Consider the following 11,850-nt stretch of genomic DNA (forward strand, 5'->3'; position numbering starts at 1 on the left):
AACCGAAGAACCACAAGGTCATTCGGGAACCTCCCAGCTTGCCCCCAGATCTGGGAGTGAATGGCCCTAGAAAGGGCACGTTGAAGTGTGTCCCGGGCTAGACTGGAGCATCATGGGCTTCTCTGGAGGCCTCCCGGGTCCTCTGAGGCCTGTCTGCCTCTGAGTTTCTGCCAGACTCCCCCTGCAGAGCGGTGGTGCCCTCTTTAGGGGCAGGGAATCTGTCAAACTGAATGGGGGGCCCCCTGGGGACTGGCTCCCCGCCTGGCACTGCTGGGAACACAAAGGGAAGCTGGACACCTTCTAGATGATTCCAGCCCCTTGTGAACATTTCAGGAAGAAATGTGGCAGGGAGGGGACAACGGCCGTGGCTGCCATCCAAGGCAGAGGGCAGGGCCCCAGAAGACCAGGGAGGTGCTTGGAGTCAGAGAAAGGGGACGCTGCCAATGGGGCGTCAGGAATGCCTCCCGGGTGGAGGGCCAGGTGGCCGCTCATTCATGATGGCTCTTCGTGGTGGTTCAGCTCTTGGGTGGGTTTTGGATCTTGACTCTGACTCCCTCGTTTTGAACTCCCCAAACCTGTGTTTTTCTCATCTGTAAAATGGGGGAAATTAAAGAAGAATGGAATTCTGGCATGTGCTGGTAAGTGGATGGAGTTAGAGAATATCGGGCTGAGTGAAATATGCCAAACCCAAAACACCAAAGGCCAAATGTTTTCTCTGATATGCAGATGCTAATTGACAATAAGGAGGCAGAGGGGATAGGGGAGAAGAGTTGTTACTTTATGTTAGGTAGAGGGGAGTGAGGGGAGGGGAAGGGGCCTGGGGAAGGAAGGATAGAAGAGTGGAACAGACATTATGACCTCATGTACATGTATGACTGCATGACCCATGTGATGCTATAATATGTACAATCGGAAAAATGAGATTGCCCTCCATTTATGTATAATTTATCAAAACGTATAAATGCATTCTACCGTCATATACAACTAATTAGAACAAATAAAATAAAATAAAATTTTTAAATAGGGAAAATAATACACTTGACCACGAGCTGTCCTATGATCCAGTGAGGTCATGCACACAGCATTTTAATCAGGGTGTCTGCCGCAGAGCGACTCAGCAACAATCACCATGATTAAGGATGGGTGGCTTGAACTTATCACGACAGGGGTAAGAAGGATGGGACAGGGGTGGCAGTGGGGGACAGGATAGATCAATCCAGTCCATCAGTTTAGGTCTGAGCTACTCAAATTAAGTAGCCCAAGAAGTTTCTATGTAAAGGCCTCAGGGGAGAAATGGTTTGTGAAATCAACATTGCTCCTTAGAAAGCGAGGGACCTGTCCCTGTTCTCGGCCTTTCAGGTCAGAGTTTCACTTGGTTCTCTCAGTGTTTTTAAGCATGTCCTTGTCCAGGATGCTGTGCTAGGGGGTGTGGCCATCCTGAGCGCTCAGGTGGTTTTCCCCCTCAAGGAGTATGCAAGTGACAAGTGGAAGCACACAGATCTTACAGGGGAGAGGTGACTTCAGGGAGCCACATCTCAAACCCCGCGGCCAGGGCACTGCTGAGGATGGGATCCCCCACCACCCTGGCGCCGCAGCGCTGGGCAGGCCTGCAGCTTCTGCTGGGGTCAAGGGCAGATGGGCCACGGCTCACCAAAGTGAGCACAGCGCAGCAGTCGGAAGTGAGCGGTAGACTGTTGAGACATTCCAACGCCGGGCCAAACTTCCCCGTCCGCCTCCTTTACTGAATCTAAAACCAACAGCCCGGCTGCAGAGGATTTGTTCTGTGTTCACGGAGATGTGGTATGTGAAGATCTGGCCTTGGCTTTGACTTTCTCCCCACTTTTGCAGCAGGTCAGAGCCACGGAGGCCTTAACTCTCCACCTACTAAACTACAGCTGCTTAAGAGAAATATATCCAGCTCCCTGTGAGGGGCGAGTAAGGAGGTGCAGTACGTTACAGTGACTGTTGACTGAGTTTCGTGTACTCTGTGAGGTAGCTCAGTGATGCTATAGGATGGGGCCTTAGGGGTTGGGGTTGTAGATTGAGAGTAGAGCACTTGCCTAGCCTATGTGAGACCGGGTTCAGTCACAAGCACTACAAAAAAAAAGAGTCTTTTATTATCCCCATTCTACAGATGAGGAAACCGAGATTTAACAAGGATCAGTAACCTATCCAACACTCATACAGCTAAAATGAAACAGACAAGGGATGTTCGCCAGAGCTGTGCATCAGCACCTGTTTGTAACCACTACTGTCTGCCAGTTCCCAACTTAGAACTGTATTTTAGGAAACCCTTATGGGGCGGGACTCTAAAACTTTTCTTTTTGACCCCTTCTATGTTAGAATAGGACAACTATGATTTGTAAGAAAAGGACTATGGTTTTTATACAGCCAAGGACTGAATCTGCTGGGGAAATGTGTTTTATTTGACTAAAATACTAATTTTTAAATTTAAAACTTTTGATTTAAATGTTTTAAAATTTTAAAACTTTGCCTCTCTTATATCCTGTTTTTACATCTGGTCCTTTCCCTATTTAATTGCCTGCTTGTCCACAGAAAGAATGTGAACCTGTGGCCCCTGGTAGAACCCATGTGTCTATCCCCTGTGACTTTAGGGTTGGTGCCCTGAGATGCTTGTCTTGAAAGTACGCCACCTTCTGTCCCTCGGGGGATACTTCGGGGCCACCTCACCTGCACTGAGATTTCAGACCAAGGGACCAGCAAAAACAGTTCCACTCTTGTCCCTCCCCTACTCCACCAACTTCACCTCCCCTGTGTGCCCTGCAAAGGACTCCACAGTCCCAAGCCAAAGAGCCTGTGTTCCCAAGGCCAAAAGTCCAGCATTAACCCATGGTCTTGGCCAGACAAGTAACCCACAAGGCCTGGCGCAGACCGAGACCTCTGAGCTCAAGCCCGGTTATCACCACTGGACCCGAAGAGGCTGCAAACCCCAGGCGGTCCCATCCCAGCTCTGCAAGCTTCAGCCAGAGCCCCCAGCAGCTGAAACAGGGCTCCCAAGTCCAAGAGAGGAGATTGGCTGATCCTGAGCGTCCAAAGTCTGCAGGCACCCCTTTGTTTACACGGTCCTGGACCCGGTCTCTGAATCTCCCGCAAACTCGTCTCACAAAGCCAGGAAACAGCTTCCTGATGGGAAAACTACCACGGGGGATTCGGGGGGAGAGTGAGAGTGAGAGAGAGTTGGAGTAGGAATCAAGGGAAAGAGAGCAAGAAAGCAAGGGAGAAATAAAAAAACAAACCAGTTCAAAAGATGTGGTTTTCTTCTTGTGGCTAAATGCAAGAAAAGCTCTGAGCCCAGATTGTGGGGCAGCTGCAGACTGGGTGGGGCTGGGCAGAGTCCTGAGAACAGAGCCAGTCTGTGGAGGGTGCCCTGCCCAGGGGAGAGGCAGCAGCAGGAGGGCGGGCATCTCCCCTCACCTGGGTCGCTGCCCCTTGGCTCGGGCTTCTGGTCTCCCTGGAAAAAAGCCTTCACAAGGACGACTCACCCAGGAACTGGTCTCCATCTGGGAAGGCAGCTGCCAGAGCCATTGCTGTGCAAGAGAAGCTCCAGATGCTACGTGAGCCTGCGCAAGAGCCAGGCGTGGGATTCAGAAATCAAAACCGCACAGGCAGCGCCCTGAGATGAGGAAGGGGCTTTAATTCTGGAATGGTCACAAGCACTGGGCCAGGCCTCAGGGCTTGGACGGGTCATGCGCTGCTCCAACTTGCTAAGGTTCCAGACCCCTTCTCGAGGTGTGCCTTTCTTCCTACTTCTTGGGCTCAGCAACATCAAGGTGCCTAAGAGATGGCATAATGATAATAGCTAAATCCATGTGACGGTTTGCCAGACATGAGTCTAAATTTCCTCTCCCATCTCATTTCATCCCCACGTGTCTATAAAGGAGCTTCTATGACTACTGCTGTTTTGCAGACGGAAAGGAAATAGATGCAGAGGGCTAAGTGACAGGACAGACGGGGCAGGTGGCAGTGAGCTCTGTATCTTTATTATTAGTGATATGCTGGCTCATTACAGGAAAGAGAGAGGGCCCAGGACAAGAGCAGTACGAGATTCCCCACTCCCCAGGAGGCCAGTGTCCCGGCTCCCTGACCCAGAGGAAGGGGAGTGGGGCCACCTGACCCCTCTACTCTGAGAGATAAGGCTCAGCACTGGCGGAACCAAGTCAGGCCTACAGTGCAGAGCAGCCTTTGACTAAAACCTCCACTGTGATTACAGTACCCAGGAATTGGAATTTTCTGGTAAATTGCAATTTCTGGGTATTACAAACCTTAGTGGCTTTCATTATTGTTGCTGGAAACCTCCTTAAAATGGCTGTGTGAGAAATAATCCCAGGGCTACTGTCAACCCATCTGGGGTAGCGCCCCACCATGTCCAGAAGGAGAACATGGGGCTGAACACCAACGCTTATTTATTGGATTTCTTTTCCACCGGACCAGATGCTTTGGGAACTAAACTACTGTCCCACCTCCTGGCCCCCTCACCCTTGCCTCCGCTCCAGGAGCCTCGAACCTCCCCTCCTCTCAAATCACAGTGCCCACTGAGGCCAACAGAGACATCTGGGACCACACAAGATCCTGCAAAGCCACACAGGGTGCAAAGAGAACTCGGGAATCGCAGAGACCAGGGATTTGAAGCCCTTCCCTCAAGCTCTCTGAAATAAAGAAACGAAACCAAAAAACCAAAAAACCACCCTCCTGAGTGGGTACTGTGAGGATTAAAAGGGAGTTCCACTCACATGACCCCGAACACAGTGTCCAGCCCAGAGAAGCTGCTCGGTAGGTGCTGACCATTATTTCCCAGACCAGCACCTGAGTTTACTGATAGAGAAACGGGGGCTAGAGAAGTGGTAGTGAAGAGTGAACAACAGCACTTTACAGGTATTTCCTTATTTATTTTATGAAATCAGATGAAGGATCATTTGGGACCCACAGAGGTTAAGAAGGTCATCCAAGCTAGTAAGTGGCTAAGGTCAGATTCACTGGAAGATGCTCTGGAGGAGGAGGCCCAGAGATGGGCTCTACCTGCCTGGCACCCAATAGACTCAAAAAATGTGAATGGACGAAAGAAGGAGTGAACAGATGCATGTGGAAGATTCGAGTTCAGACACACCGTCAAAACCTTATGGAAATGGTATCATTGATGAATCATCCCCTGTCACTGAGGAGACTGGTACTAATTTTCATGGACGAAGGTAGGTCAAAGGAAGTTCGTCAACAATGGTAGTGTTTCTGGAGGGAGCAAAGGTGTTGGCATAACGGAAATGACCTCACCTGATACAATGTACACTCAAGCCTGATATGTTGTGACCAGACACAAAGTCCCCTCCAGCTTTCTGACTATTCTGGGGACATAAGAAAAGACCACTTAATTCTGTTGTTATGATCCAGCAAGAAGGAAAGGAGATACGAATAAGCTCTGCATTGGAGGAGGAGAAGGTTGTGTGTGTGCAGGGCCTGAGTGCTGAGTAGGCGAGTGAGCACAGGAGAGCTGGCAGAGGGATGTTTGGGTGGCCGTGGATTCCACAGCTGTACTGCCCCTCCCAGCTCCTGAACATCTCCCTCCTCAGCGACTGGGCGGAGGAGCATCGCTCATGGAGGGTCCAGCCCCAAGTGTCCCTCTACATCTTCTCTAAAATCTGAACCCCCGGTATAAAGATATGTTAGGCCCTGAGGCATGGGGCCTTCCTGATGGCTAAAATTCAAGGTGGGCCTGACAGCACCTGCCCAGTCTTCCCCTGTGAGATATCAGAACGAGAGATGAGGAAGAAAAGTGATCAAAAGAAAGGGACACTACAATAGTAAGATCACAGAGACAAACAATGCAGAGAAGACTGAAAAGCAGCTATGAAAGCAACTGTCATGATTGACTGGATCCTGAATTAAAAAAAAGAAAAGAAAAGAAAAAGATGTCAGGGGGAAGTTCTAAAGAACATATAGATTATAGAGAATTATTCTACTTTCTTTTCTTAAAGTTTGGTAGGTTTCACCAGTGAACCTGCATGAGCCTGGTGCTTTCTATTTTGGAAGGTTATTAATTATTGAGTCAATGTCTTTAATAGATACGGGCTTATTCAAATTGTCTTTTTCTTGTATGAGTTTTAGCAGATTGAATCTTTCAAAGAATTGGTTCATTTCACATAAGCCATAAAATTTTTGAGCATAGAGTTGTTCATAATATTCTTTTTCTATCCTTTTTAATATTCATAAGATCTATAGTGGTGTCCCCTCTTTCATATATGATATTAGGAATTTGAGTCTTCTTTTTTTCTTAGCCTAGATAGAGGCATATCAACTTTACTGCTCTTTTAAAAGAGACAGTTTTTTTGTTGATTTTCTCTATTGAGTTCCAGTTTTCAATTCCATTGATTTCTACTCTAATTCTTATTATTTTCTTCTGCTCGCTTCAGATTTGATTTTCTTTTTCAAATCTTCTAAGGTGAAAGTTTAAATTGTTGATTTTAATCTTTCTTATTTTTAATAAGAGCACTTGATGCTACAAATTTTCCTCTAAGTCCTGCTTTAACTACATCCCACAAAGAAGCTGAGGTGCTCAGACCAGAATGGCAAAACCTTAGAGTGAAGATAAACAACTACATTCTAATCTATGACAATATAGAAATCCATGATTCCCTCTGACCTCTGCAAGCCCCCACAGTCACACAAAGATTAATTTAAAACAACTGTTATTAAAAGGAGTGCTCTAGTTGTAAAAGTAACTATGAACACAGTAACTTCCTGATCTGGCCCCACCCTGCCTTCTATAACCTTGTCATCTGGATTTTTCAGGGAAGCTGCAGAGATCAGAGTATGAATGATCCCAGGGACTTACTCGCTAATATGGCCTACTTTATTCTTCACTTGTTGGCAAATACAGAGCTTCTCTCAGACCTTCTGTAAAACCAGCTGTTCAAGAGTTAGGCCTATTTGTCCAAATAGAGACCTTTTCCTTCCAAGAAAATTTCAGATTCTACCATCTTCTGGATGAGATGAGGGCTCTCAGTCTCTAGACTCAAGATCATCTCCCATTTCTGCAGAACTGTCTTCCAAGTCCTCCAAATCAGGCCTCACTCTGTCCTGTGCCCTCAGTCAAGGCCAGACCAACCCCACGTAGCACAAGCAGGGCAGCTCAGCCAGGTCCATCACTGAAAATTCTGCAACTTTAAGACACATCATACCTGCCGTAAAAAGGAGATGGGCTATTCTTCTGGAATAAAAGGCAGCCCATTCTATCTCAATGAAGGTTTTTCACTCCTGTCTATATCTACCTTTCTTGCACCTCCCAAGCACTCCTTGGGACATATCCTGACTTTTAGATTGCAAGTAAATGGATTAACACTTACCAAATGCCCACACTCAAAAGCGATGGGTCTTTGCAAGACACTGCGACATTTCTCTCTCAGTAACATGCTGGATCAGATAGGGGACAGGCTTTTGTAACTATTTTTATTTATTTCAGTAATCAAAAACTCAAGCATCTCCCACATTTCTGCCATGAAATAGTTACTAAAAACACAGTCGTGTAAAGAGAGATACGATCTCTGCCTTCAAGAAAATCACAGACCAACAGAGACTTAGCAACTGATATAGAGTCCTACACAGTTACGGCTCAGGGAATCCTATTTCAGTCACCCCTTGTGGTAGGCATCCAAAAAATATGCATTTGTTCACTGGAGAGGAAGGTAGGTAGGTGCATACATACCAGCATACCTACAGAGTTGGATTTATGGGTAAATGGTCCTTTCTCTATTAAACACCAGGATCCCACACTTAAACCAAGGAGGCAGCTAGATGGGGCCTCAAAATTTGAATTCAGAAAGTATCCTCAAGGGATCAGCCCTATGAAGATAAGCTATTACTAACCATTACCTCCTAATGGGACTGCGGGATTAAAATTACATAGGGAGTTTTCAAAATGACAAATTATTCTCGGCCCCATCCTTAAAAGATTTTGATTCAGTAAGGATGGTATAAGTCTTGGGTACCGGTATATTTTTTAAAGCTTTCAGGGTTATTCTGATGCATCATTGAATTTGAGAGCCTCTGGGACAGAATCCCAGATGCAGAGGTCACTTCAGCAGGAGAGGGTCAGGTAATTACAATGGACCCAGTAAAGAGAAAGCACCAGGAAAATAGTAAGCTTCTTGGCTCATCCAGGGCAGAAAATAAGGTTCCTTGCACCCCCGGAATATGGGGGCAGAATTCAATTGTGAAATAGACCTAAATCTGCTGGCAGGTGCTAAGAGGGTTGCACATGATTGTTATTAAAGTAACATGACTCTTAGTGTATTTAATGCTAACATCAAAATGCTCAGCTAGGTTTCCCAATCAAATTTCACGGCATAACTCTCTACGAAGAAAAGATTCTATGGAAAAAAGAGAAAGCATCTTAATATTTTCCCAGTATAAAGTATTTTTTTCTACAATGAAAATGTGAACAGTGATTATCTCCTTCATTAAACCCTACAAAGTTAACACTGTTGAGCTCAATCAGCTTAACTCCGCCTTATCTTGTCATCAGCATGTCCTGAAGCCACCAAAAAATGACTGATCAAGGCTTCACTCTTACTTCTCTACCAGTATCTGTCACTTCCTGGCCTGAATAGCTCCACAAAACCCAGTCCAGAATTGCAATCCAGGAACCATCTCCTGAGACAAATACAAGCCTTTCAGCTTCACTTGAGAATGGACTCTATCTGGAAGCCACTGGCTTTATCCCTGGTGAGTAGAATTTCAATCTGGTCTAGGCAAACAATGAATTCGAATTTTGTAATCAGGATACGACATTGAGCTGTGTGAATCTTTAAGAAAATCTATTATGTTAACAGTTAATTCTCCTTAAGTGCCAAATCAGAAAATTATTGTTCAAAGAAATCCACACACTACAAAAGGGTTTTCTACCAAGCTCCTGGAAACACGGGGCTCTTCCATACTTTTCAGGACCAGAGCTATTGTGTGCAATGAGACACACCAGGATGCTTCCACAGACAACATTAGCATACTTACATCTTAATTTATAATGGGCAGAGCCCTTGGAAAACAACAAAATCGCATCTGGCTAAATAGTCTCCAAGGTAAGAATTACTGCGCAACATGAACCTAATTTGTCCCTGTCATCCCAGAGCATAGCATATCTGACACAGGCTTTGGCCTCCATGGATTCTTTCCCAAGTTGCTGCCTGTCTCCTGAACATGCTGCTACCACTGCTCATAATGACCTCTGTAAGCTGGCAAGAATCCAAGTCAGACCCAGGCCCTACATGACTTACATGTCCTATGTACCCAACTGAGGTGTCCTGCATTTATCAACTTGGTTAGAATGCTGTGTCCGTTCACGCCAGGGAACACGCACGGCACCAGATCATACAGCACGAGGGCATTCGCTCCTATCAGGAGACGGAAGAAGAGGGGTGGGTGCAAAATAATGTCTCCTCATTTCCCCTTTCTGTGGACTATTCTGAAAAAAGGCTTCCTGTCAAAATTATCCTGGAGGACATCCAGCATGCAGCTTGAACACACTGTCAACTGCCACGCCTGCCTCTTCATGGCTTATTGTGAAGCAATGCCCGCACAGTAGCGTATTACATGGTTTTGTATATTTCTTTGCCTCCCTTCCCATTTTTTTTGACCCTCATATTCCTGGTCTTACACCTTGAAAATATAGTATCAGCACATTGGTCCTTGCTTAAAACTCGCCTTCTAGAAGACATGAGCTAAAGAATTTGTCCAAGAGTGGTTCTAGAAAACAATTTTCAGGATGAAATTGAGAAGTTGAATGACCCGACTTTCTTAAAGTAATAGGTACTTTATTTCTGGTGGAACACGGATGGGAAGCATCCTTTAGCATTTGGTAGACTCCTAATTCTTTCAATTTTTGCTGTAGTAAATTGGGACAATGTACAGGTGGAGGAATTGGGAGTTCAAGTGACAATGGCCCTCAACCAGTATCGAGGCCAGGTGACTTATGAGGATTGTGGATGAGGGCAGTTACTATTGACATCTTTAAAGAATTTATATAAATAGCTGGGACCAGGAAGTTGACTTAAGGCTCTAAAAATCAGATTACACCTCCAGAAATATTAAAGAAGGAGTTTTATTTCATGCAACCTCAGAGAAAGCTGTGTTGAAAACGAGGCCCGGGATCTGACTGGAAGGGTTTCGGAGCTACCATGAAGAAATGCATAACCTTGGCAGACATTCTATGCGAAGAAATCAGAGTCCCGATAGGTAATGTGTAAGTACCTGAGACTTGAAGAGGGGATACTAAGGTAGATGATGAAATTGAACATCTAGAAACTCCAGACTCCATTAAATGCCCCTTTCACCTTTGCCAGAAGACTGGACTCTATCTGCCCAGAGAAAACACGATAATCTCAATTGAAGCATTTGCTTCACTAGATAATGCTTGTTCTCCTCGAGACAAGGTAGCCTCCAGCAATCCTCACTGGTAGCCAGGTCAGGTCTCAGCAACTCAGGTCCCTGTTCCAGAAAAAATGACCCAAATAAATTAAGTGGATTTTGAAAGCAACAGAAATATAAACTTCTGTTTTATGTCTCTGTTGCCTCTGAAACCATCAGTGTTGATTATGGGCAACAAATCCAAGTTGTGGTTCTAGGAACATATTCTGTTTCTTGGTCCATGTGACTGACAGACCCAATGATGGTGGAGATATCTGTCATGCATAGGAATGTGGCCTATGGGATGGGTAGCATCTGCATGGATGGACCTTTGGTCTCACGTTAATGCTCACTGGGTAGCCCTATGCATTTGGGACTCTTCACCACCATCCAGACAGGATGGCCCATCCTGTATTTGTCATCGGATCTCTCTCCTCAGATAGCTCAGTATTTGTTCAATGTGTCTACGAACAGGGCAGGCAAGGTGACGAGGTCACATAAAAGTCCTAAAATAAGAACTACCATTAATGTACCGAATACTCAACCCACAAGCAAAACAAGATCAATGCTTTTTAAAAGTAATTTTTAAATTAAGAAATAAAATGCTGAAAAAATTTTACATGAAAAAAATATTTAAAAGACCGATGCTGAGTCCTTGAAATGGCATCATTCACCACGCGGAGCAGCTAGTCACCTGGTGGCAGGTCAACTACAGAGGAGCACTTCCGCTTCAGAGCAGGCATCGCACACACGCACGCACGCACGCACGCACACACACACACGCCCTGCAACACATTGGCACAATGACAATCCTGGAGCATTAGAACAATTTGTTGGAGAAGGAGTGAGGAGTGAATATGTGAATGACACTAGTGAGTGTGTAAATCAGAGAGTAAAACCAGAGAGTGAAGGGCTCGTGGGCTCATGAGCACACCAAGCCTCTCCAGCCTCCTTGCCCCAGTCCTCAACCCTGGGCCAGAGGGCAGGCACTTTCCTGAGCAATCCCTATTTGACACTTGTACATCTGCACCTCTCTGACACCCCCTGCTTCAGATTTAAGCCCCCAAAATTTATCTTCTTGGTAAAGCACCCTGACCAAAATTATTTTATTTCATCCTCACTGTGATCTCAGAGGATAGAGGTGTGTGCAAGAGACCGAGGGTGCACCAGTATCCTTTTCCTCCTCTTCCTGGGCACATGGCTGACCTTCATTGCCCAGCCCTCTGCAAGTTGCTTAGGATCAGGTGACCTCATTCAGACAAATGGAAAATGATGCCTACCACTTCTGGATCCAGCACACACAAATCTCTCGTGTGTGACTCTCCAATCTTATCTGACTGTGGAGACCTTGGAGATCACACAGTGGAGACAGCGCTTGATAGGTGGGAGGAGGCTGGAGCTCTGAATGACTGTGTGGAGCAGGGACTCCTGTCTGACTTG

This window comes from Sciurus carolinensis, chromosome 15, assembly GCF_902686445.1.
Source record: "Sciurus carolinensis chromosome 15, mSciCar1.2, whole genome shotgun sequence".
Classification (NCBI taxonomy): domain Eukaryota; kingdom Metazoa; phylum Chordata; class Mammalia; order Rodentia; family Sciuridae; genus Sciurus; species Sciurus carolinensis.